At 37.4% G+C, this 24,892-nt stretch overlaps 1 long non-coding RNA gene across 1 annotated transcript in view; it reads right to left on the reverse strand.

The window, feature by feature from the left end:
- LOC121012571 (uncharacterized) overlaps nucleotides 1–24,892 on the reverse strand; it is an 86,911-nt gene that overhangs the window by 50,944 nt on the left and 11,075 nt on the right. The window contains exons 3-4 of the long non-coding RNA XR_005782171.1: nucleotides 21,357–21,394; nucleotides 18,143–18,259 (exon numbers count right to left, since the gene is read on the reverse strand). This is a non-coding gene — a long non-coding RNA (uncharacterized LOC121012571). The remainder of the gene's footprint in view (nucleotides 1–18,142; nucleotides 18,260–21,356; nucleotides 21,395–24,892) is intronic.

Raw genomic sequence — 24,892 nt, forward strand, 5'->3', positions numbered from 1 at the left:
TTCAGCAAATCAAAGGGTTTTGTATGCGCCTTATTACTGTATTTCTTTATTTTACAGGGGCTGAGGAGAGGTTGTATGGAGAAAAATAGACTCAGAGCTAGCTCAAAGGTAGGAAACATTACAAGGAGACCACATCTCTGGCAGGACTGTAGTATGTGCTGAGAGAGATTATCCAGAACAGTCAACTCGGTTTAGTGAAAAAACAAAAACAGAAACAAAAACACAACCAATTCCTTCTCATGCTTTAAAAATACTTAAAAGTGATTAATGAAAACTAGGTTTTCCAAAATCAGAAAAGATTTTTCTATTTGTCATGAATAAAAAAGAGTTGAGAAAACATCATTTGTTCCTTGGATCTTTTAGTGAAGGGCCACTGGGAAGTTATGAATTAATATAGCTTTCACTATTAAAGTTTAATTTGACTTCATGACAACGTTAGTGTCCACCATTGTTTTCATCCCCTATCCTTCTTTTTTGCTCTCTTTCCCTGCATCATTTTCTCTTCGCCACAAATGTCCATAGGGACAAATTGGTCTAGGTTTGCTAATAAATACTTCACAGATAGAAAAAATTGGGGTAAATTGTCCACAAAATATCTCCCGATCATCATGAAGATTCTTTTACTTATCCTAATATGGTGATGATATTTCCTTGGAAAAAGGCTTCATATACCATGAAATATTTTGTGTGTATGGGATCAGAGCCTGAGCCTGGTGGGGAGGACATGTATGCACGGTGCACGGATGAGCTTCACACCGTGGTTGAGGCTGACCACAAGTAGGAGGATGTCTATATGAGGTGGCAGCTCAGAGCAGGTCGTGAAGCCCAAAAGGGGTGAGGAGAACTCCCATGCAAGGGAGGAGACCACAGTGGTGATGAGCAACTGGTTAATTATGGGGCAATTGATCAAACGAATATGCATGTTAAGGTTAACACAAACCAAGTTTCTTGCTGCCAGAGGAGGGAGTTACAAATACAAAATGGGAAGAAACTAGAATGAACCTTATGGCGTTCGATTGGAATAGGTGTGAAAAAAAACATTTAATGCATGGGATTCAGTATGTAGATAGATATGGAAATAAACATCACTGTAAGTGAATGCACATTCATGCACGCATGCACGTATTCCCTAGATTTGTCCACAAAGTGGATTTGGGAGCAGCAAGTCCCTAAGGGACAGTGGGCACATCTAATGTCCAGACCTTGATTTCTAAATACCATTTATTTAAAGGAATGACATGAAAGGTAGAAATCATTAATTTCAGGTCTTGAATGGGGTGGGGGGGAATAACAGATGATGTTGGACATGGATGTTATGCCATAAACTAAGGACATGCTCAAAGAATGACGGGCATATCAGAGGATGGAGAATACAGCTAAAAGAGGTTGACACTCACTAAATTTGGGATAAATTGAACATCAACACAGATAATAATTAGAATGCATACATAAATAAATGAATACATTGAAAATATGATGAGAAATGTGATTTTCACATAGCTTAAAAGAAGTTTCTCACAAAATTAATTACTAATTTCAAAGGAAAAAGGAGTTACAGCCTCATTTTTGTGATATCCTGCCAAAGATGCATAATCTAATGTAATCATGAGGAGAAATCTTCAAAAATTTCCAGTTAAGGGACTTTTGGTAAAATAACTGGCCCATAATCTTCAAAGCTGTCAAGATCATGAAGCCCAAAGTGAGACTGAGGAATGGTTCCAGACTGAAAGACATTGAAATAACGTAAGTAAATATGATGTGTGATTTTTTAAATATCTAAGATATTGAGACAATTGGAAAAACATGAATAGGTTATGAGGATGAGATGGCAGTGGTATATCCATGTAATTTCCCAAGTTTGGTGGTTATATTGTGATTATCTAGTGGAAAAATGTCTTTCCTAGTGGGCACTACCCACTGGAGTATCTTACTCTTCGATGGCTCTGGAAAAGTTCTTAGTGATTATTTGCAGCTTTTATGTAAGCTTGAGAATATTTCAAGATAAACATCCTGAAAAAAAAAGTAACTTGAGTGACAATATAGTTCATGGTTCATGACTGGGTATGCCCACCTATTTTAGGAGAAAATACAACAGCATTCTGAAGTTTACTTTTCTTTTCCCTTGAGCTTTGACTCAGCTTTTCAAATGTCATTTTATCCGATAAAACAAAGTCCTTAGGAAGCTTTTTTCCTCATAAACTTATTAGCAGTTAATATTGCCCAGATCAAAGTATTATCAACTAGCTAAAATACTTCCAATATCTTACTCTCAGGTTTTTCCTGTTACATTACAAAGGAAAGCTTTCTCACAGGCCCTCTGTTCCATGTAATTTTAAGAAGTCCTTCTATGTCAAGCTTCACCTAATCCTTTGAGGCAATTTTTATATCTCAGAATTGTGAACTGCAGCTAATTACTGCCAGTCATCTATCTGGTGCTGAGCCTGAGCAACAACTTGTTAACACCTATGCACCTTGGCCTGTTTGTTTCTCCCTGATATTTTAATTCACAGCAGTGATAAATTCTGAAATAAAACATAATTTTGAAAATCTCCCATGAGTGAAAGTTCCAAGAAAGGAGAGCACTGAAAACTGCAAAGACAAGTGTACTTAAATCAGTTTAGTTCCCTGGAAAGATGGTAACTTGAAGGGATTTTGGTAAGTTTTTCTCATTATACTTTCTGCACAGATCTATCGAAGTATGAAATGGCTCACCTTTTTTAGAGCGTACTATAGAAAATGCTGCTTCACTATATGTAGATAGACTTAGTTTATTTTATTTGTGTGTGTAAACTGTTTTTGTAACTTTGGTCAACATGGTACAGAATTATTGTTTTGAAAATTAACAAAGAATTTCAAAAAATATTTGCTGGAGTAAGCATACCCATACACTCCAATTTGTGATGAATCACGTGTGGAACAAGTCCTACTGATTAGCAGAATAATTAGCAACATACATGTATATCTGGCTTACCTGAAAATATTTAGACTCTTAGTTTTATCTTGTAAAATGTTAAACCATTTCCTTATTTATTACATCATATTTACTGAATACTGATTATGTGCAAGAACTGTCTTGTATGACCAGACAGTATGTATTTCTAATACTTATTGGGGATATTTTATCTGGCTTATAGGCAAAAAAAATGCATGTTCACTTCACTTGTTCATTAAAAAGATAATTAAAATATAAATTAGTTGGGTGAAAAAACAAAATCTATGAAATTTTCATTATTCTCATAGACAAAGATCAATAATAATTAATGATTGATTGAAAATTGTGAAGTGATAGTTGGGCATTAACTGTGTCTGTTTTTCTTATTATATCCTAAAAGCTAGAGAAGTTAGAGGCTTTGGAAAGCAGTGGGGTCTTACTCACCCTCCTTAGTTGTTTCAGTGATGAGGGAGATAAGAGAATATTGATCCAGAAGAGGAGGGCTGTTTTTTTGACTAGAATGGGAATTTATATTTGTATATATTTTGTTATATCTTCCCCACTGTCTTCCATGTTTTGATAAGAACATTTATATTTCTTTTTTCTAATTCCTTTCCCACAGCCCACATCATTAGTTTTAAAATACTAATCATGGTTGCATTAGCACAGGGTTCTTGGAGATTTTGAGACTGTTGATTTAGTAGAGTCTATTCTCTCCACAGCAGGGAAGACAAAAGGTCTAGAAATGTAGATAAAGGAAAGAAAGACTAGGCTACTGTGGAAATCATAGGTACCATTTCTATGCCTCTATTGGACTTTGGTAGTCTAATAGCAAATGAAAAATCTGTCCTTATATCAAAACTGAGTACTGACAGTTGCCCAAGTTTTCAATATAATCCAAATTGCTGTTAACATTCTCATAGATGAAGTGAAGATTCATAAACTCTTTCATTTACTCCACACTGCCAGGCACTTTGCAGGGGAATGAGGATATAATTTTGCTCCAAATTAGCCAGGATTCCTGCCCTCATGGAGTTTATAGTCTCATAGTGGACACAAAGAGTAAATAAGTGAAAGCCAAGCAATCATTACATTGTGATCATATTTTGAAAAATGACAGAAATAAAGGGGAAATATAGAGGTGGCTATTACTCAGAAGAAATAAGCAGAGAAAATAACTTTTCTAGATGGGCTGTGAGGGAGGGGTATTGGGTGTAGTGAATGTTTCTTCAAGCATTTGAATATATAGGGCCTCCAGACAGATAGGACCAGGTTCACTCTAAGGGAACAGGGGTTATAAATAAGAGAGAGAGAATGTGGCAGTGAGGATAGGCTTTGTGCTCCTTGTTTTTTGAAGGTAGAGTATAAGAATTTTTTTTAATGTTTATTTACTTTTGAGAGAGAGAGCGCGCAAACAGGGAACAGGTGGGTACAGAAGATCTGAAGTGGGCCTTGTACTGACGGTAGAGAGCCTGATGTAAGGCTCAAACTCACAAACCATGAGATCTTGACCTGAGCGCAAGTCAGATGCTTAACTAACTGAGCCACTCACATGCCCTGGAGTACAAGAGTTTCTGAAGTTCATACTCTATCCCAACATTTAAAAATGGACAAATAGCTTCTGTTAAAAAAACTGTCCTATAATTCCCTATGACATTTGAATATGTTCCAACTTCCTTACCATGGCTTTCCAGGCTCTGAATCAGGCCCCCAACTATTTCTTTGATCTATCTCCTCTCGTGTCTGTCTCTTCCTCACTATACTTTGGAAACATTAGGCACTATATACTTCTCTAAAGATGCCAAGCTCTTTCCTGCTGCAGGCTCTTTGCACACACTGTGTCTCCAGTCTGAAACCTCTGCCCCCTTTTCTACACATGGCTGTCTTCTTATCATCTTTACATTTATTTTAAATAAAATATTTTAAATATTTACATATTTATTTTAAATAAAATATTACATATTTATTTTATTAAAAAAAAATTTTTTTTTCAACGTTTATTTATTTTTTGGGACAGAGAGAGACAGAGCATGAATGGGGGAGGGGCAGAGAGAGAGGGAGACACAGAATCGGAAACAGGCTCCAGGCTCTGAGCCATCAGCCCAGAGCCCGACGCGGGGCTCGAACTCACGGACCGTGAGATCGTGACCTGGCTGAAGTCGGACGCTTAACCGACTGCGCCACCCAGGCGCCCCTACATATTTATTTTAAATATCATGTGTTCTGGGAAGCCTTTCCAAATTGTGTTTTGCAAAGCAGGACCTTCCTGCCTCTCACAGCTTCATTTCTATTGTAGCTTTTGTGTTTTTATTCCATAATACTTTATAATTTGAAATTATTTTATTTTTTTCCGTTTCCTATTTGTTTTTTCTTCATTCGTCTACTCCAGTAGAGGTTGGGAAGTCAGGGTCTTTCCAGTTCGCCAGGCAGTGTTTGCCACATACACCACAATTAAACAACAGGATTAAGCGGCAAATGAATGAAAGGAGCCAAAGAACTCTTTGATCAGGGTTGCTGTTCCCATAACTAAAGCACACTGTGCTATCATGCTGGTAAACTCTTTGACATAAAGTAAATCTCATGTACATAAACGCCTAGATGACCCAAGTGAAATGCATCGATTATTTTCTAGTAGAAAGAACTTCACAAGTCACATTTTGACAAGTTTCAGATAACTCATCAATATTTTCACCTGAGTGAGTTTATCAATATGATGCATTTGTTAGATTTGGTTTAAAAAAAAATCCCAAAGATTTGTTCATTGCTCTGGGGTCTTTCTATTTGCTTGGAAGAAGTGAATTTGATATTAGGAAAATCAATTATTGCAATTATTGGTGAAAGAAAGACGTATTCGGAGGGGCAGAAGTAGGCATGCTACCTGCAGGGGATTTTGGATACCTGAAATCCACAGGATGGGAGGGTGATCACAGTCAAACATCATTTATCCTCAACATCTCAGTATTTCCACAGTGAAATCCACCTAATACAGATTGTTTATGCCATATTAGCTTTTTGCTCTCTGTGCATTGTCACTGAAAATGTTTCAGGTTACATTTTTCCCTTACAAATACATGGCGTCCTTTATTAGATTCTCGCATAAGGTTAGCTCCCATAAAGGATTCTGCTGTTAATTTTGCCTTCTCTTTGAACTGCATCTGAAATAAAGCTCTTTGAAATATATTGATATTCTTGCTGGTTGGATTCTGAAGGAAAAATAGAAAATGTCTCTGTGTTGGGAGGGAATGTTTTTTTTTTTTTTTAATTTTATTTTCAGTACAAGGAGAGCCAGATATTCAAAAATTATATTTTTGCTTCCAGACTTGGACTTGATAGTTAATTACTAAAAATAATTACCTTTTATTATACGTTAGTCACTCTATACAAGAATTCTATTCTATTTCCTTGTAATATAATCATCATTCTGTTTTCTATGTTCTTCTATTAATTTTTTAAATGCCATGCAATTCATGACTAATATATTTTAAATGTGGCCTCTTAAGACAACAATGCCAACATCATGTAAGACTTATTTATTTATGCCAATAGAAACTAAAAAGTAGGGTTATTTGGATGGGTGGAAGGAAAATTGTTGATAGGTTTATAACCTTCCTGAGGTTAATTGTCATGATTTCTGCTTTGAGTTTTCTCCAAATAAGAGATGCCTCTGGCAGAATTAAACAGTTGTATCACAGACTTCTTTGAATTCATGCCTTTAATATTTTCCTTATACTTAAATTATTACACCAAGCATGTATATATATGAATGAATGTGCATTCCCACATGGTGGTTTTTAAATTTTAGTATGGTGTGGTAGCTCTTTGTAAAATTGCAGACATTCAGTCCCCAACTTCAGAGTCAGATGGAGTGGTTGGAGGGTCAGGCTTCTAAAAATATGTACCCTGGGTGATGCTGAGACCAGTGACTCATAGTCCATTTTGAGAAACCCTGCCATAGGTGTTACTTTTGGAAGCAAAAAAAAAAAAAAAAAAAAAAAAAAAAAAAAGGAATCCTGACCTTTTGATGCTACTACATGGGGTCCCCTGGGAATTGGACCCAGGAAGTTAGAAAACTGCTTTCAGAGAACTCTGTGCTCCCAAGTTTGACTTTGTTCCAGATACTCTCCCTCCCCAGAACTTGTCTCTGGGATTAATGCAAGACTGCAGCTTTCTATATACTGTCAAGACAATAGCTGCCAACTGGCTTTTGGGGAACTAATTGAAGAGCCTGACTTAGGGGCTTCAAAAAGATAGTTATATCCTTCCATATCTAATATAAAAGAGTTTATTTGTCCAGATGACATTAAAAACTATGCATGCTGAAATTAAAATAGCCTCCAGAGATACTCTGATTGTGAGAATTAGAATTGTGAGTAGATTCATCAAGGCAGAAATATTTGCTTTCTTTGTCTCTGTGTCCGGTGCCCCAGTGTTGCAGGAGCACTTAACGCCTGCTGACTCTGCCTAGAGATTTATCTAGCCCTTTCCTAACTGGACATCCCATTTGTTCTAAAGTTCTACCTATTCATTCAACAAGTGTAAAAGTTGTGGTGTAGGCATCAGCGTCACAGACAGCAACAGAGCAGGGGAAAGCCAGAATGTGTGGCCTGGAGAAGTGCTGGTCAATTCAGCGGGGGTGAAGTTTGGGATGGGAGCTGGATGAAGCCATTTGGGGCCTCAAGCTCCTATTGAACACTTTTATCTGAGAGTAAAACAATGAAAGTGAAGAATAGGAATGCCTATTTTCTCTAATTCCTTTTTCTTTTCGTTTGAGAAACTTGAGTTTAATTTTTCAATATTAGAAAGCAATGGCGGGGGGGGTGCCTGGCCTGCTCGGTCAATACAGCATGAGACTCTTTTTTTTTTTTTTTTTTTAAGTTTATTTATTTATTTTCAGAGAGAGAGAAAGCGAGTGCATGAGCAGGGTAGGGGCAAAGAGAGAGGGAGAGAGAGAATCCTAAGCAGACTGTGCACTGCCAGCACAGAGCCTGACATGGGGCTCGAACTCACAAACCATGAGATCATGATCTGAGCCAAAACCAAGAGTCTGACATTTAACCAACGGAGCCACCCAGGCACCCCAAGTGGGGGACTCTTGATCTTGGGGTTGTGAGTTCAAGCCTCACATTGGGTGTGGAGGTTGCTTAAAAATAAAGTACTAAAAAAAAAAAAAAAAGAAGAAGAAAGCAAGCAACTGGGAGGCAAAAAGTAAAGACTAGAAGAATAAAAGGACCCCACAAAGTAATATTTTCCTGACCTGTTGCAACCGTATCTGACAGCCTTCTGGAAAAAAGAGAAACCATAGCTCACTTCTCTTTTTGGATTCGGTTCACCATTTGTCTTATGTTTAAACTCTAAGAGGTACATTTTTGCCCTTTAAGTGCAAAAGTATATGTATTCACTATTCCTACAGGATTTTTGAAGGTAAGCAAAGTGTTAAATGAGGTTTGAAACTATAAAGGAACATAGGCTTTTCAGTTGTCATTTAAAACCTACTCCATTGAAGTACAGACTCTTCTACATTCACTACAACATAAAGGGCAGAGATGAACTATTTCAGTTGTCTGGCAATATTGGCAGGGAAGTTGGAGTTTTAAAGAAAAGGAAGTAATAGACTTTCAGCTGAATTTTTACTGCTAGAGGATGGCCCAGAAGAGTGTTTCCTCTCTTTTGAGCACAGAGAGCTAGGATTTAATTGCATTATAAACCATTTCATCAACATATCCTTGAAATAACAGGCATCCACACCCTTTGTTCTCTTCTTACCATAATATGTCAGAGAGTCAGTTAAAATTAAAGGGGAAAAAAAGGATTTTGAGACGAAGAGGCAACCAGCAAGTTAATTAATATTCCTAGAGAAATAGAAAGAGACAAGCATAAATAGGACCAGAGCTTTCTCTCTTTTGTCCTTTTCTCATAGGGAGGAACTTGTTACAGAAATGAGATTGGGTCTTTTGTGGGATCTTCAACAGGCTCTAAAAGGATAAATAGAGCGAAGGGTACTAATGCCTCACTACCTCAAACTAAATCCAGTGTATTAGAGAAAAAATGGAAGAAAATCTTTTGGATGGACAGGAATTTGGAGTTGGGCTCTGGACTAAACACTTGGCTTAGAAGGGAGAAATTGAGGCCTGCGCTTTCTCATTCAACTCAAGAGCAATCTGCAACAAATGTACAACTCCCATTCCCCTCCTTCCTGACCCCTAAAAGGAAGTCTCTTTGGAGGAGTGTGTTCACTTATGTTGTTATCACAGCAGAAATAGATCTAGTTCTTCCTGCAGGCCTTTTACCCCTATCATGAAGGATGCTCCACGAGTACTGTCTTTTTAATATACAAAGTCTCATCTCCGTTCTTTGTGGATCTTCATTGTTTAGGTGGAAAAATATAGTGGTTAAAGCTCAGGTTGTTCAGCAAGAAAATTCAGTGGTCAGAGATCTTTGCAGATCATGCCACCTAGCAGCTGTGCACCCTACTTCTGTTAATGGCATCCTGGATTACTGTACCCTTGGCTCCAAGGCTTTAACCTTGCTTATATGCCCATGATTCCTTCAGGAGCAGGCTTTGACTGAATCACAATGAAAAGATTTCATGAGACTTTTCCTAGGACTGCTAGGCCAGAGACAGTAGTGATTTCCTGCCGGTCTTGGGTAAGCCTGGCTATGAGGCCAGATCTGTTGGAGACATTCTGACAAAACAACAGGAGAGCATGTTTGAGGATGGAGCCAACACAGAGGCATCAGAATAAGGATGAAGACAGGGAAACTGTAGGCTGATGACATGGTGTGAGTTGCTCGTTACATTCCTTCTGGGCAGTTAGCCCCTGTCCAGCTATTGGACGTTTTAGTTATAGAAACTCATACATTCCCTTTTTCCTTAAACTGTTTGTGTCTGGGTTTTCTGTCATTTGCCAAAGAATAAAGCCTAGCCAATACAAATGAGTTCTAATCCCAGCTCAGTCACTTTCTACTAGGTCACTTTGGACAAGTAACCCTTCTTCTCTCAGTATTACTCCTACTACTTGAAAAAAAAACTGCACTAAAATCACCCACCTGATAGTTTTTTTCTGAAGATTAAGTGAGGATATGCTTGTCAAGTGCCTGATTATAGTAAATGCTCAATAAATATTAAATATCGCTACCATGCAGAAAATAAAGTGTACCACAACCCTAATATCCAGGATAAAAAAATATCTCCAAAGAACTTTAAAATTCAAGTGTCCTCCTTTTGCCATTGTTACACAATTTCTTATAATGTTGAAGTGTCATTCTAGTTCGAATTTCATTCTTTCTCCCTCCTTATGTTTGACGGAAAGAGTTAAATTCCTTAGGCCCAATAACTGCTATTTCCTAACTTCCTAGCACACCCAATATGTGATGCTGACTTACCTGAAGTTTGTGATAACAGAGAAATGTGCTAATAGAGAGGATCTAGAGAAACAAGAGATTTTTCAAAATGATAGTATTAGAGGTTGACCAATAAGAAAATGATGATAGCAAATATCCAAGGTCACTGATCAGAGTACATCCAGAAAAGGTAAATTTCAACCTTGGTTGTTCTCAACAGATGACCTAAACTAATGAAAGAAAATCAAGTGGTAGAGGTGTTCTCTACTCAGAGTTCTCTCTTCCACCATCTTGTATTTAACTATTCTTTCTCAGCTCTTACTTTTAGGCAGATGACTCCCAGGTGTACTTCTCTAGGCTTGACCAATTTCTCAGCCCAGCATGTCACACCTTCAGTCTCTTCCAAGTCTCTGCTGGCTCTTTTCCACCACTCTGTTGGAATCCCAGTGGCTCAGCCTCTTGACCCAAAATATAATCTTAGCTTGTACTTTTAAACGATTGCCAGTCTTGTAGAGTCTATCCCTTGTATCTGTTGCTTTCTTTCAATTCTCTATGTCAATGTCCTGGATTAGGTCCTCATTGCTTCTTGCCATAGATTTCTAACTACTTTCCTTATATCCTACCATGAGCTGTAGAATTTATTGCCTTCTGTCCTTCCTTTTTCTCTTTTCCCTTTCTTTTCTCTTTTAATGTTACTACTTCCACAATTATTGTTCTTAAAGAACAATTCTGATGACATTATCTCCCTTCCCAGGAGCCACATTACCTTTGGAAGTAGCCCCCAAATCTTGGATCACATGGACCAAGTAAAATAAAAATATATTAGGGATCCCAAAATAGCGTTGTCAGTTCTCATCTTGCCAAGTAAGAGCATCAGAACCTCCTACCAAACTGCCATCTAGTCTTATCATCATTACATAAAGGCAATTGCATTTGATTCCAAATGTAGGAAAGATACAATCCAACAATAAAGGAAAGACCTTTGAACAGAATGTATTTTGTTTCATTAAAAAAAAAAAAAACAACTTACACATTGTCTTTATTTTCTTCATTTCTCCCCAGTCTGGTGAAAACTTAGACTTAAACCACCACTGGCCCATGACCGGTTTTTAGGAATCACTGGCCCTACAGGGTAAAGTAAGAATTCTGAGCATAGCATTTAAGACCCAATCCATCTGGCCTATAGGAGGCTTTAGCTTGTGTAGGCAAAATGTAATTCTTTATTATTTCACAAATGCATTTTGAAAATTCCCTCTTCCCTGCCTTGCCCATTCTCTTTTGTCTAAATTGAAAGCTTCTTAATTTACTCCCCACTCCTTCCCCCTCAGTTCTCCAGGCATCCTTTTAAAGAACTAGCTCACATGCTGTTTTTCTCCCCATAGTGGTAATTCTCCTATTCATAATTAATCTCCCCTTTTGTTCTGTGCTCCATCACACTTGGACCTTTTTTACCTTTCAGAATCGACTTGCCATGTGTCACAGTGTTACTACTTATGCACAATTTCTCTATTAGTAGGAACTATGTCTTATATCCATTAATATGCTGCATAGTAAGAATCTGTGGAATCTGGGTAGAGTTTGGGAATCTTATTTTTATAGGAAATGTAGTTTTTAGGAGATAGAAAAATAGTATTATTCATAGTTTCAATGGTCTAGTGATGGAAAACATTCCTCTGCCAAAGGAGCAAGATACTATAGGACTGAGGAATCCCAAAGAGCCAACAGAAAGGGGTGGGGAGAGGGAGAGTGACCCATCCAAAGGAAGGGCAAGTTTAGAATCCTGTGGTTATTTCTGTCTGGTTGGCAGTGGATAATATGAGCTGATGGTTGGTGAGAAAGTCCTAGCAGGAAGGCAGGTGGCCAGGTTTACCTAAACTGACTTGCAGGCTGACATTCCTATGCAGTCCTGCTCACTGATTAGGAGAAATGCCAAGGTAAGTGTAGGAGGCCGACAGGAAGACAAACAAGAATCAAGCCATGTGCAATGGAATTAAAACAGAACAAAGCACAACACCCTTTTCTGGCAATGCATTTGATTCCAACATATTTATTCCAAAGAGAAAAGTGCTTTGTCAGTCTGACTAGGAAAGAATTATCAGGCTAGAAGTGTGTGAATGATATTCCTCTAAATATGATATTTCTTGACTTTGATCTGGTTCACAGGTAACACCGTAGTGACGTACAGAAGTAGGGTGAAAGAAAAAAAATGTGTGTATCCAAAAGGAAATAAATTCAGAGTCAAGCCAATTTTCCCTGTGACACATACACACGAAACACTAGGTTTCCAAGTGCCATTGAATTGGAAGTCTGGTAGATTAATAAGAAGGTCTATCTATCTATCTATCACCTACCTTTCATCTATCTATTTAATTACATGCTTGGTAAATGATTTGCACTTTCAGCCAACTTGCTATCCCTCACCCTGAAATTCTATGAGATCAGGAAGCTGCCACTATATTCATCTGGACAAAATGTTTCTTGTGGAATACTCTTAATTTGGCACCTGCTAATAGATATTGTGGCTGCTAATAGATATTCTAGATTTGTTGCATAGATGCTTACAGGTGTATCTGCCTGACTGGCCTGCTACTGCATGAAGTAGAAAGAATACATTTAAGAAAATCCATAGCATTTATCTTGATTCACCATTGTGGGAACAGAAGGCTGTGTAACAGTAATGTTTACAGGCTATGGTTTCAAATACTGTGGTATGCTTCATTGTGCTGGTGAAAAATATCGACCGTGAACATAATGAGTTGAGTAGGATCTGAACCATGTCAGACAATTGAGATTCTAACAGAGCACATGTTTTTTACAGAGGCTGCAAAGCTTTGTGTCTAGATATCTTCCTTTTTATGAATCAACAAACTGTACATAATGCACATGTTTACTCTTAGACTTGTTTTTCCACATAAATCATGCAATGATTAGGCGTAATTAAAAAAGAAATACAAACTACATTTCTAGAAAATGCCACTACTGATGATTTTTTACTCTGTTATTTGGAATTTGTATGCTAATCTCTAAGTGTATAAATATACGTGTGCCTAGATTACAGCATGTGATTAGATTTATGCTTTTTTTTTTTTTTTCTATCATACTAAGTGAACGTAGGACATAGCCCAGGCAGAGTGAAGGTATCCACTAGGGGCTGATGAATTTATCCAGTCTGATCAAAGTTGTCTTCCCAAAGACACAGGCAGGGCTTCATTGTTTTGCTTAAATTTTTGCTTTAGTTCTTTGATACAATCCCCTCTCAGGGGCCACCTATCATTCAACCAGTTAGCTAAGTCTGATGTGAACAATGAAGAATTTCACTTCTTTAATCTTCTGTCCGTATGAAGTCTACAGTGCATGTGATATTGCAGGTTTTTTAAAGGGGAAATTTTAGAGTTGAGAGGTTCCTATTTGTTAGCATTTTAATGAACTTGGAATAATTTTCTTTTGGAAATACACTAAGTTACCTTTTATTAAAGACTGAATGTTTGTGTGCTCCCCTGCCAAGTCATATGTTGAAGCTTTAACCTCCATTGTGACTGTATTTGGAGATGGGACCTCTAAGAAAGTAATTACAGTTAAATGAGGTCATCAGGGTGGGGTTCTTATCTGAGAGGTTTAGATAAAATCAGTGTCTTTATAAGAAGAGACATTGGAGCTCTCTTTCTTTCTTTCTTCTCTCTCTCTCTCTCTCTCTCTCTCTCTCTCGCTCTCTCCTCTCTCTCTCTCTCTCTCTCTCTGTAAATGCAGAATGAAGAGGTCATATGAGCACAGAGCAAAATGGCAACCACTTATAGACCAAGAGAAAAGGCTTCAGAAGAAAACCTACCTTGCTGGCACTTTGATCTTGGATTTCGCAGCCTCCAAGACTGTGAGAAATAAATTTATGTTGTTTAAGCTACTCAGTCTATGATATTTTGTTATCGTACCCCAGGCGGACTAACATCCCTGTAAACTTGTACGAAATGTGAGAAAACACGAACGTTAGGGACAAGGGTGGCTGTGGCACATTATCAGTGTGGCAATTAAGATCTCAGAAACTAGAGTCAGTCAGAACAGCTTTCCTGTTATCCTTGTTTGGTCACCTCACAAGACTTTAGTTTCCTCATTTGTATAATTGGAACAGTAATGGATCCTACTTAATGAGATAAATACAAAGATCATAGGAGTAAAAGAATCACAGCAGGCCTTAAGTGCTCAGTTAATATTAGTTATTATTACTATTATTATGACATGAAAATAGGCAAAACATTGTGTCAACTTCATGTACTGAAAATGAACAAATGTGTTTATTATCTTTTATAAACTAAAATCACAAACAGTATACTCATAAAAGATTTGGTACAATTCTGATTTAATAGTGCAAATGAAACCGAGTTTTTCTTTTTATTTTGGAAGTGTATTGGTGGTAGAACTATTTTATTTTTCTGAAAATTTTTAATGGTATACTAAAATGATTTTTTTTCAGGGTAGGTCAGATAGTGTGTTAAATACCTAATAACCTATTCCTTATTCTGAAGAATAATTACCTGTTTTATAGCCAGATATTCACAATCTCATTGAAAACAGCTTCTCAAAAGTGACACTGAAGTCACACAGCAAGTCTGTAAACACTGAGGCCTGTGGTGAATACCTGTGTTACAGTCAAAGCCATTGGAACACTGATGTCACATTAAAGAGAAATGGGACAGAACTAGAAGAAAGGGCTCCTCCAGTCAGTCCAGCCCTGCTGGAAAAGAGAAGCCTGCAAAGGTTCAGAGTGTGGTACATAAACTAAATAGTGGCCAATCTCGAATTTTGAAGGAATGAGCCAAACAAAACTCCGGATGTCTGTCTACTTGGAAATTCAGTTTTTTACTTCACAACTTGGCAAAATTCTATTTATTGTTAATAGAATTAAGAAGTGCAAAGGCAGTAAAAGAGAAAGAACAGAAAGTGCATCTTTTCCAGGTTTGTGGAAAATTTGTGGTTAATGGTTAATCGAACCCCACAAAAAAGGTTTCTGATGTAGGGCAGTGGCAGGAGTCTTGCTTGAAATTGTGGCAATATTTCCACAAAAGTTTGTTACAGAATGCCCTTTCCTAAGAAACAAATGAATTAAGGAAGAGCCAGGCAAATAATCCGCTAGCCTTTAGAATATTTAGAAGGGGAAATACTGCAGTGAATGGGGTTCCTTAAGTGAGGGTCTGGGCACAGCCCGAAGACTAATGAATTACTTAGTCTCTTTCACTCTGGAGACACTACTTTGATTAGCGTCTGGGGCTGTGGTGAAGGGACTCACAGTTTATGGCTTTGTCTCTTCCAGAGCTTTATAAGAGGTAAGACACATTGGTCAGTATTTCTCACCAACTGAGTGTATCTCCTCCAATGATCACAACTACAATTGACACCAAGCAATTTAGAGGAGGAACTAATTTAACCTTCAAGCATTTCAAGGTGCTTTTTAAACTGCTTAATGTAGATCTCGATATCACAATGATTGACAAAGTATTATCAGTGTCACCATAGGAACCAGAAGTGTTTTACATAGTCCCAAAAGGACCTGACACATTTTTCAAAAGACAGACCCCACTGATACCACCTGCTGTTAAGAGGTTTCAGTTCTTTGGTGTCTCTTATCTCCAGCAGTCCTTGATCTTCATATTTTAAGATTTGTTTCACCAGTGAGAGGAAGAAAGACCCTTTTCTATTATTCAATAGTTTCATTGTTTATCTCAGCCTTACAAATGACAGTTGAGGTGACTGCCGATTCCATTTGGTTTCTGGTATGGCTGTAGTTCATGACCCTTCTAACAGGCTAGCTAGAATGCTGCCTGTGAGCCCAGGATGCTTCATGTAGATCAGGCACTGAAGGGCAGATTAGAATTGAAAGCCAGAGTCCTATTGTAAACACAGATGCTCCCTTTATGATGAACTCTGGGCAGTTGGGACCTGCACAACATTTTTCTTAAACCTTGAGAGCAGAATCTCCAGGATAGAAAGCAAAGGGCCTATGTTTCCTGCAGGCCATGATTTAGGATTCCAAAATGTATATTTGTTTTCCCCTGATATTCCCAACAATGAAATTTGCAGGATCAGCCATGCCCTCCTCTGAATCCTGGAGGCAGATATTTTTCTTAGGGTGAGTAAATAAACATAAAAAATCTGAGCAAATATCACTTCATAATTCCTTTGGTGCTAAATTCCATGTGCTCTGAAGCTCTTTCTTGGGTTTGGATAGAAAAGTTTACATTTTTGCCAGGCATTTTTTTTTAAGTGAATTAAGGCAAGAAAATGAGCTAGACTGAAGTTGGACGAAGCTATTGAGTCTACAGTCCTTCTACAGTGTGACTTAGGCATTCTTGCCTAATCAATGCTGTTAATTAGTCTCATTTGGTGACCAGTGTGGGCAAACATTCCCCTGATGTGGGAAGTGACTTTGAGGTCAGAATTATTCAGACTATATTGTTCCCAACCTTTTGTTTTGAAAAATTGCAACCCTGAAGAAATGTTGAAAGAATAACACAATGAACACCCACATACACATACATTCATATGTAAATACACATAAATAAATACATTCACTTATATTCACAAATGGTTAAATTTTATAACATTTGTGTGCTCTTTATTATCTATATACCTTCTATCTATCTATGTATCTAAGTATCTATCTATGTAAATATATATCCTTTCCAGTTTCTTTTTTTCCTTTTAGCCACTTGATTTAAAATTTTTTTTTTAATGTTTATTTATTTTTGAGAGAGAATGTGAGTGGGGGAGACACAGAATCTAAAGCAGGCTCCAGGCTCTGAGCTTTCAGAACAGAGCCTGACACAGGACTCGAACTCACAAACCGTGATATCATCACCTGACCCAAAGTTGGACACTTAACCGACTCAGCCACCCAGAGCCACTTGAAAATAAAGTATAACATCATGTTACTTTTCCTCTAAATACCTCAGTATTTACCACTCAAGAATAAAGACATTTTCTTTTTTTTAATTAATTTTTTTTTCAAAGTTTATTTATTTTTGGGACAGAGAGAGACAGAGCATGAACGGGGGAGGGGCAGACAGAGAGGGAGACACAGAATCGGAAACAGGCTCCAGGCTCTGAGCCATCAGCCCAGAGCCCGACGCGGGGCTCAAACTCACGGACTGCGAGATTGTGACCTGGCTGAAGTTGGACGCTTAACCGACTGCGCCACCCAGGCGCCCCCTTTTTTTTTTTTTTTTTAATTTTTTTTAAAGACATTTTCCTACGTTATCACAATGCCATTTTCACTCTCAAGAATTTAAACAGTGGTATAATATACAATAATATCTAATAGCACATATTAAAAATTTTAATTGTTCTTTAAATATCCTTCATAGTTTTTTAAAAAATCCAATCAAGGTTCATGTTTTACATTTAGTTGTGATATATTTTCAGTCTTCCTTAATTTGGAAACAATTTTTGTCTTTTATGACAGAAACATGTTGAAGAGTGTAGTCCAGTTGTCTTTGAATGTCTCACAGTTTGGATTTTACTGGCTGTTTCCTCATGATTAGATTCTAGAAATGTTGACAATACTACATAGGTGGCATTGTATACTTCCCATTTCATCATCTCTGGAGCCACAAACACTAAACTTAATCACTTGGCTAAAGTAGTTTATGAAAGCTTTCTTTCACAAAGGCACTCTTTATCCTTTTAGAAATTAACTAACTTATGAGGTAATTCTTTGGTATCATATAAATAATAAGAATATTCTGTTTTCCAGCAAACTTTCACCAAATGATTTAGCATGAATGGCTTCATCAAGGATGGAGATACACACACACACACACACACACACACACACACACACACACACACACACGTAAATGCAAAACTTATTTTTCTACTTACAATGGGGGGTGGTGGTGAATAATGAAGACTTAAAAGAAGAGAATACACTCTCTTACTTGCTTGCACTTGCAATTTCTACAGAATCACCTTCCATCCATTTCTCACTAGGCACCAACTCTGTAAAAATTACATAGATTAACCAAAGGGGCAATTTTATTAACATAAATTTATTTTGTAATTTCAAATGTATAGCATTTGCTTATTATTAATTCAGTTTGTGAGATGTATGAGCCTGTTTTAATGAATGTAATGACTTGATATTGGGGTCTCTGGATGGTATTTGCAGTCATGTAAGTTTCAACACCCAACTTCCAGGTGGATTCTGTTTGATTGTTCAGTAGAAAAAAATACCAATTTTGTAACACATAGCAGCTTATTGTGAAGTCTCAAGATTTTTTTAATGTTTATTTATTTTTGAGAGAGAGAGAGAGAGAGAGAGAGAGAGAGAGAGAGAATGAGTAGGGGGAGGGGCAGAGAGAGAGGGAGACAGAATCTGAAGCAGGCTCCAGGCTCTGAGCTGTCAGCACAGAGCCCGACCCAGGACTTGAACTCAGGGACAGTGAGATCATGATCTGAGCTGAAGTAGGATGCTTAACTGACTGAGCCACCCAGGTGCCCCTCAAGATGTTTTTAATAACCTTCTCTGGAAGCCTGAGAGAATGTAAATGGAATTTTTTAAATTTTGAGTTGCATAGAACAACAATATTTAAAAATTGCTTGTATTCTTAATCAATAAGTAGAAGTCTGATTAGAAGTCATTTAAACCTAAAGTGATGGTTAGAGCTAATCACAATTTAACATTACCAATATGTTATGGATTTGCGTGTTGCTGGAAAAGTGACATAAACAGATGTACCTAAGTCTTGCCTGGCATGTAATTTAAATTTAACCACATTTGTTGTCATAAAAATGTATATAGTTTTTGTTTGAGTGGACTGGTACAGGCCTGATTTTGAACAAGATTAGGTTAGAAATAAAATATTCTTGTTCAGTACCATATTCCAATGTGCATGAAGAGAATACAAATGAGCTTCACATAAAAGTACTGGACCACATAGCACTGATCAAGGGTTTAAAGTTTTCCATTGTGTTAAAAGCCAGAGATCTGTGATGGCCTACAGGCCTCTGTTCCTCTGGCTTCTTCTCTTTCGATTTCCCTCCAATCTTAGGGCCTTCGCATCTGCTATCGTCTGGCTGCCTCTCCGCTCCCTTGAAGTCTTTATTAAACCATGTCTTCTCAGACAGATGTATTCTAATCTCCTGATTGATTCTGTAGCTCCTGCTTAATTTTCCTTTGTTACCCTTATACAATTTTAGTATGTTATATAATTTACCTTTTTTGTTTCTTTTTTAATTTTTTTTTCTACCATGACTGGAATATAAATTTAATGGAGGGCAAGGATTTTTGACTGTTTCTGTTCATTCCTGAATTCTGAGACTTGAGGACTCTTCTCGACATATAATATGCACTCCATGAATATTTGTTAAATAAGCAAACACTGTAAAATAAAGATATACATGTTTGTATATAAAATATATAATGTTTACTTTGAAAAGTGAAATTCAGATCAAATGTTTGCAAGTTCTCTGAAGAGCTACATAGAATTCTAGGGTTTTCCAGGCCCAGTCTGAAGTCAATTGCTAAATACTGTGTTCCTCCCCTTATTTCTAGAAACTGAAAGTTGTGTAGGAAGCCCAGGAGTGAGGAGAGGAAGCACACTCAAATGGTTTCTTTCAACAAAAGGTATCACAATGCATCACTGCTACTTTCCAACGTTCTCGCCTGTTTGATTCAGTTCTGAATATAATTAAAATTTTATAACCACCTATTTCTCCCTCTAATACAACTTAAAGCTGCATCATTAAGAAATTACTAGACTAGTTTTCTCTTCCTAAGCTTACATAGACTGTTAGACCTGGAATGGCTTTTAGTCATCATCAAATACAAATGCCTCATTTCCAGGTGAGACATCAGGCCTCAAGAAGTTGCATCTTGCCCCAAATCATCTAGCTGATTCGTACAAACCAACAGAGATTAAAACCAGGTCTTCTGCTGCCCAGTTGAGTTCTCTCTTCAATGTGTGCATGAAATGACATGCTCTGTTTTTATACAATATGGAGTCATTTAGAAATCGAACAATAGCTCAATAGCCCATCCTTCATAAAAAGGGATGGCTTAGAGAGAAGACCACATTCAAAGGACATGCTCACTGTCCTCTCACACTGAAAGGCCAGTCTTCTATCCAGTTGTTCAGATGAGGAGTCTAAGAACCCACTCAAATGCTATTTTCATCACCATTGCATTTAGGTTCACATAAGAACTTGGCATTCTTTAAAAGAAATTTTTTTTTTGCCAAGGAAGAGAGAAGTACACAAAACTTGTAATAAGAATTGAACTTAAAACGGGGAATGTCATGCAATTTTCTTTCTGTTGCACTAATGAAAGCAATACTGACAAAATAGAATTAACAGCATGTCAGCTGATAAGCTCTCCAATATCCTCCAATAAATTGTTTGTGCTGTGGTAGAGAGCTTCAAAGCAGGTAAAAATGTGGAGGAGATCTAAATATAATTATGTTTAAGTGTAGTTTTCAAGATTAAATACTCTCTGGTTTCCAGAGTCTCATTAGTTTCATTTTTCAAAATATGTAGGAAAAGAAATATAAATGTGTTTTTTTTAGGAGTGAAAAATCACTATGAAGTTTTAGTTGGGAAGAAAATCAGTTTTTTATTTTTTATATTTTTTATTTTTTAAGTTTATTTATTTAAGAGAAAGAGCATGCACACATGCGTGCATGAGCGAGGGAGGGGCAGAGAGAAAGGGAGAGAAAGAATCCCAAGCAGGCTCTGTGCTGTCAGCCCAGAACCTGATGTGGGGCTCGAACACATGAAACATGAGGTCATGACCTGAGCCAAAACCAAAAGTCATGTACTTAACCAACTGAGCCACCCAAGCACCCTGAAAATCAGTTAAAAAAAAAAACACCAAACATTCAGATCCATATACTTACTTAGTGTTCTAAAACCTGTATCTAAATATCCAAATAATTTGTAGAAAAGCTAAAATAAAAAACTTCAAATGAAGTGTAAGTTTGTGAAGATGTGTCCTCATATCTTATCCTGACCCAAGTCTCTCTCTGGGGTGTGAAGGCAAGCCTCAGACTGGGAGGGCTGTGGGAGGGTGCAATTATACCCGGATTTGTGGAGTACATACCTGCACTTGGTTTTCTTTTTGTGTCATCAGCCAAGATCCTGTCAAGTAAAGATAAAAATTCATTTTTGCCCATGTACACTTAAGTAATTTTAATGTTTTCAAGTTTGTTCATTTAAAGTTCTATTTTTATTTTACCTTTCTATCTTTTTTCCCAATTTCTTTTCCTTGGAAATAAAAACAACACACAAGAATATATTAGAGATATAAAGAATGTAACAATATTGGAATATGGAGTAAACCAGATACCTCCTTCTGGATCCTGCTTTCTGTCCAACCCCACCCCCCTCCTCAAACCTCTCCATTCTCACTTTATGCTCAGAAGCAAATCTCTGTAATGGTTTTGTTTTTCTTCCAGGGGCTGAATTTTAAAATGGAAGGGAGAATGGAGAAATATTAAAACAGACTATTAAAAGTCTAAATACACATAGATGCTTAGTATCCCCACTGGAAATATTGCACTGCCATTAGAAGTACAAAATCATAAAACTACTTTGGAAAGCCATATAATATAATTTACTGAAGTTGACTTAGCCATACCCTATAAAACTTTTGGGATTAGAAATGAGACAAGAATTCTTGCACTCACTACTTCTATTCAACTTCAGACTATAGTTCTTGCCAGAGCCATAAGGTTTAAAAAAGAAAGTATGATTGGAAAATAATAAATAAAATTGTCATTATTAGTAGGTGATACATTTCTTCATGTAGAAATCCCAGGAGTCTACAGATACGGTTGGTATAAAAACAACCAATTTTATTTCTAACTAACAAAGACTATAAAATTAAAAAAAAATTAAAAAACAATTTAAACGCCCTTTATAAATAGCATCAAAAGTTTCAAGTACTTAGGCAAATCCTCAAAAAAGAAAACTAGAAAACATTATTGAGACAATCATAGACTTAAATAAATGGAGGGATGTTCACTGATGAAAAGTTTCAACATTTTAAAGATATCAGTTTTCCCTAAATGGATCTATAGATTCATTGCCTTTCCACTCGAAAGCTCAGTGTTTTATCTTTGTGGAAATTAAACAGCTGATTCTAAAATTTATATGGAGAATCAGAGGGCCCAAAAGAGCCAAGACAATTTTTAAGAATGACAAAGTTGAGAGATACAAACTACTGAATATCAAGCTTTAATATGAAGTTAGAACAATTAAGACACCGATATTGTACAAAGTATAAACGAAAACCCAGGAGGAAACTCCTACGTGGGTAATCTGTGATACAGCCAGCACTGCATAGCAGTGGGGAAAGAACAGTTCTTTCAATTAATGGTGCAGGTGTATTCAGTGTCTGCACGCAGTGGGGGCAGGAGCTTGACAACCTCCCCTCTTCTCACCCTACTCAGCACACAAAGCAATTCCAGATGGATTGTCATTATAAATGTGGAAGGCAAGAAACAGGGCATTTACAAGATAACATATGGGAGTACGTTTTTGACCTCAGGATAATCAAAGATACCTTTTTTGTTTTTTTTGTTTTTTGTTTTTTAATATTTATTTTACTTTATTTTAGACAGAGAGAGAGCGAACAGGAGAGAGGGACAAAGGGAGAGAGGAGATAATCTCAAGCAGGCTCCAAGCTCAGCGCGGAGCCCCACATGGGGCTGGTTCTATCCCACGACCCTGAGATCATGACCTGAGCTGAAATCAAGAGTCTGACGTTCAACCCACTGACCCACCCAGGTGCCCCATAGATGAATCAAAGATTTCAACTGCAAAAATCACTAACTATAAAGGATAAGATTGAGAAATGAAAATATATTAAAAGTAGAAACATCCATCAAAACATCTTTTTATCTTTTTTTTTTTTTTTTTTTTTTTTTTAGAGATAGAGACATGAGTGGGAGAGAGAGGCAGAGGATGAGAGAGACAGAGAGAGAAAGAGAGAGAATCTCAAGCAGATTCCATGGAGTCTGATGCGGGGCTCAATCCCAAGATCCTGAGATCATGACCTGAGTGGAAACCAGAATCTGATGCTCAACTGACTGAGTCACCCAGGCACCCACAAAACATCACTTGAATAGACTGAACAGGTAAGCCATTGTCTATGGTTTTAAAAAACAAGAACTATGAATGTTTTTATTCCATCAACACCTATTTTGCTTATATTTTTAGCTAGGATCATCCCTGACATTTATTTTCAAAGGTTAATTAAGCTGATTTTTATATTTTTTAAATTAAAAAAAATTTTTAACGTTTATTTATTTTTGAGACAGAGAGAGACAGAACGTGAATGGGGGAGGGTCAGAGAGAGAGGGAGACACAGAATCTGAAACAGGCTCCAGGCTCTGAGCAGTCAGCACAGAGTCCGACGCAGGGCTCGATCTCACGGACCGTGAGATCATGACCTGAGCTGAAGTTGGATACTTAACCGACCAAGCCACCCAGGTGCCCCAAATTAAGCTGATTTTTAAATGTTTTCTATTTTTTCACAGATTATCATTTTTCGGTTTTCAGAGTTTCTGCCTTTCACTGTTTGGTTTTTGGAAATGTTATGATTATTGCTTGTTCATTTCACACTGGTATTTAAACTTCCTATTTTCCCATTTGTGTACGAAGTTTCTGATTAGAGCAACTTCCCTCCAGTTATCGTATAAGAGGGTTAGTTTGTGCCTCTAGGGTGTGAAGTGCAGGGAATATGTCTTCAGTTTGTGAGTTCCTCTTGCTCTTGGTAAATACCATGAACCTGAGGCTTTCCTCTGCCTCTGCAAACCGTTTCCTGCATTCAATGCTTTAGTCCAGAAATAAATGTTTCTCTTATTTCTCAACTATTGCTCAGCATAAGCAGAAGTGGAAGACCATGTTGCTACATGTATCTTCTCCAGCTCTCCTGGTGATCACCACCAAGTCCCATCCACTTTTTGGATCTATTTACTCTTCATTTGGAGCACCATTCAAACTCCATAGAATTCTTCTCCTTTCCATGTTTCAGCCTATGTTTTCTCCGGTCTTCACAGCTGTTTTCAGGGGCATGCTATCTATGCAGTCCCCTAGGGCCTAGCACTTAGAAGAGCCCAATACTTGGTTTAATGTTGCCGTCTTGAAATTCTTAATAATTTTTTTTATTTATATATGAAATTTATTGTCAAATTGGTTTCCATACAACACCCAGTGCTCATCCCAAAAGGTGCCCTCCTCAATACCCATCACCCACCCTCTCCTCCCTCCCACCCCCCATCAACCCTCAGTTTGCTCTCAGTTCTCAACAGTCTCTTATGCTTTGGCTCTCTCCCACTCTAACCTCTTTTTTTATTTTTTTTCCTTCCCCTCCCCCATGGGTTCCTGTTAAGTTTCTCAGGATCCACATAAGAGTGAAACCATATGGTATCTGTCTTTCTCTGTATGGCTTATTTCACTTAGCATCACACTCTCCAGTTCCATCCACGTTGCTACAAAGGGCCATATTTCATTCTTTCTCATTGCCACGTAGTACTCCATTGTGTATATAAACCACAATTTCTTTATCCATTCATCAGTTGATGGACATTTAGGCTCTTTCCATAATTTGGCTATTGTTGAGAGTGCTGCTAT

Source organism: Herpailurus yagouaroundi, unplaced genomic scaffold, assembly GCF_014898765.1.
Source record: "Herpailurus yagouaroundi ecotype Mexico unplaced genomic scaffold, PumYag 29, whole genome shotgun sequence".
NCBI lineage: Eukaryota > Metazoa > Chordata > Mammalia > Carnivora > Felidae > Herpailurus > Herpailurus yagouaroundi.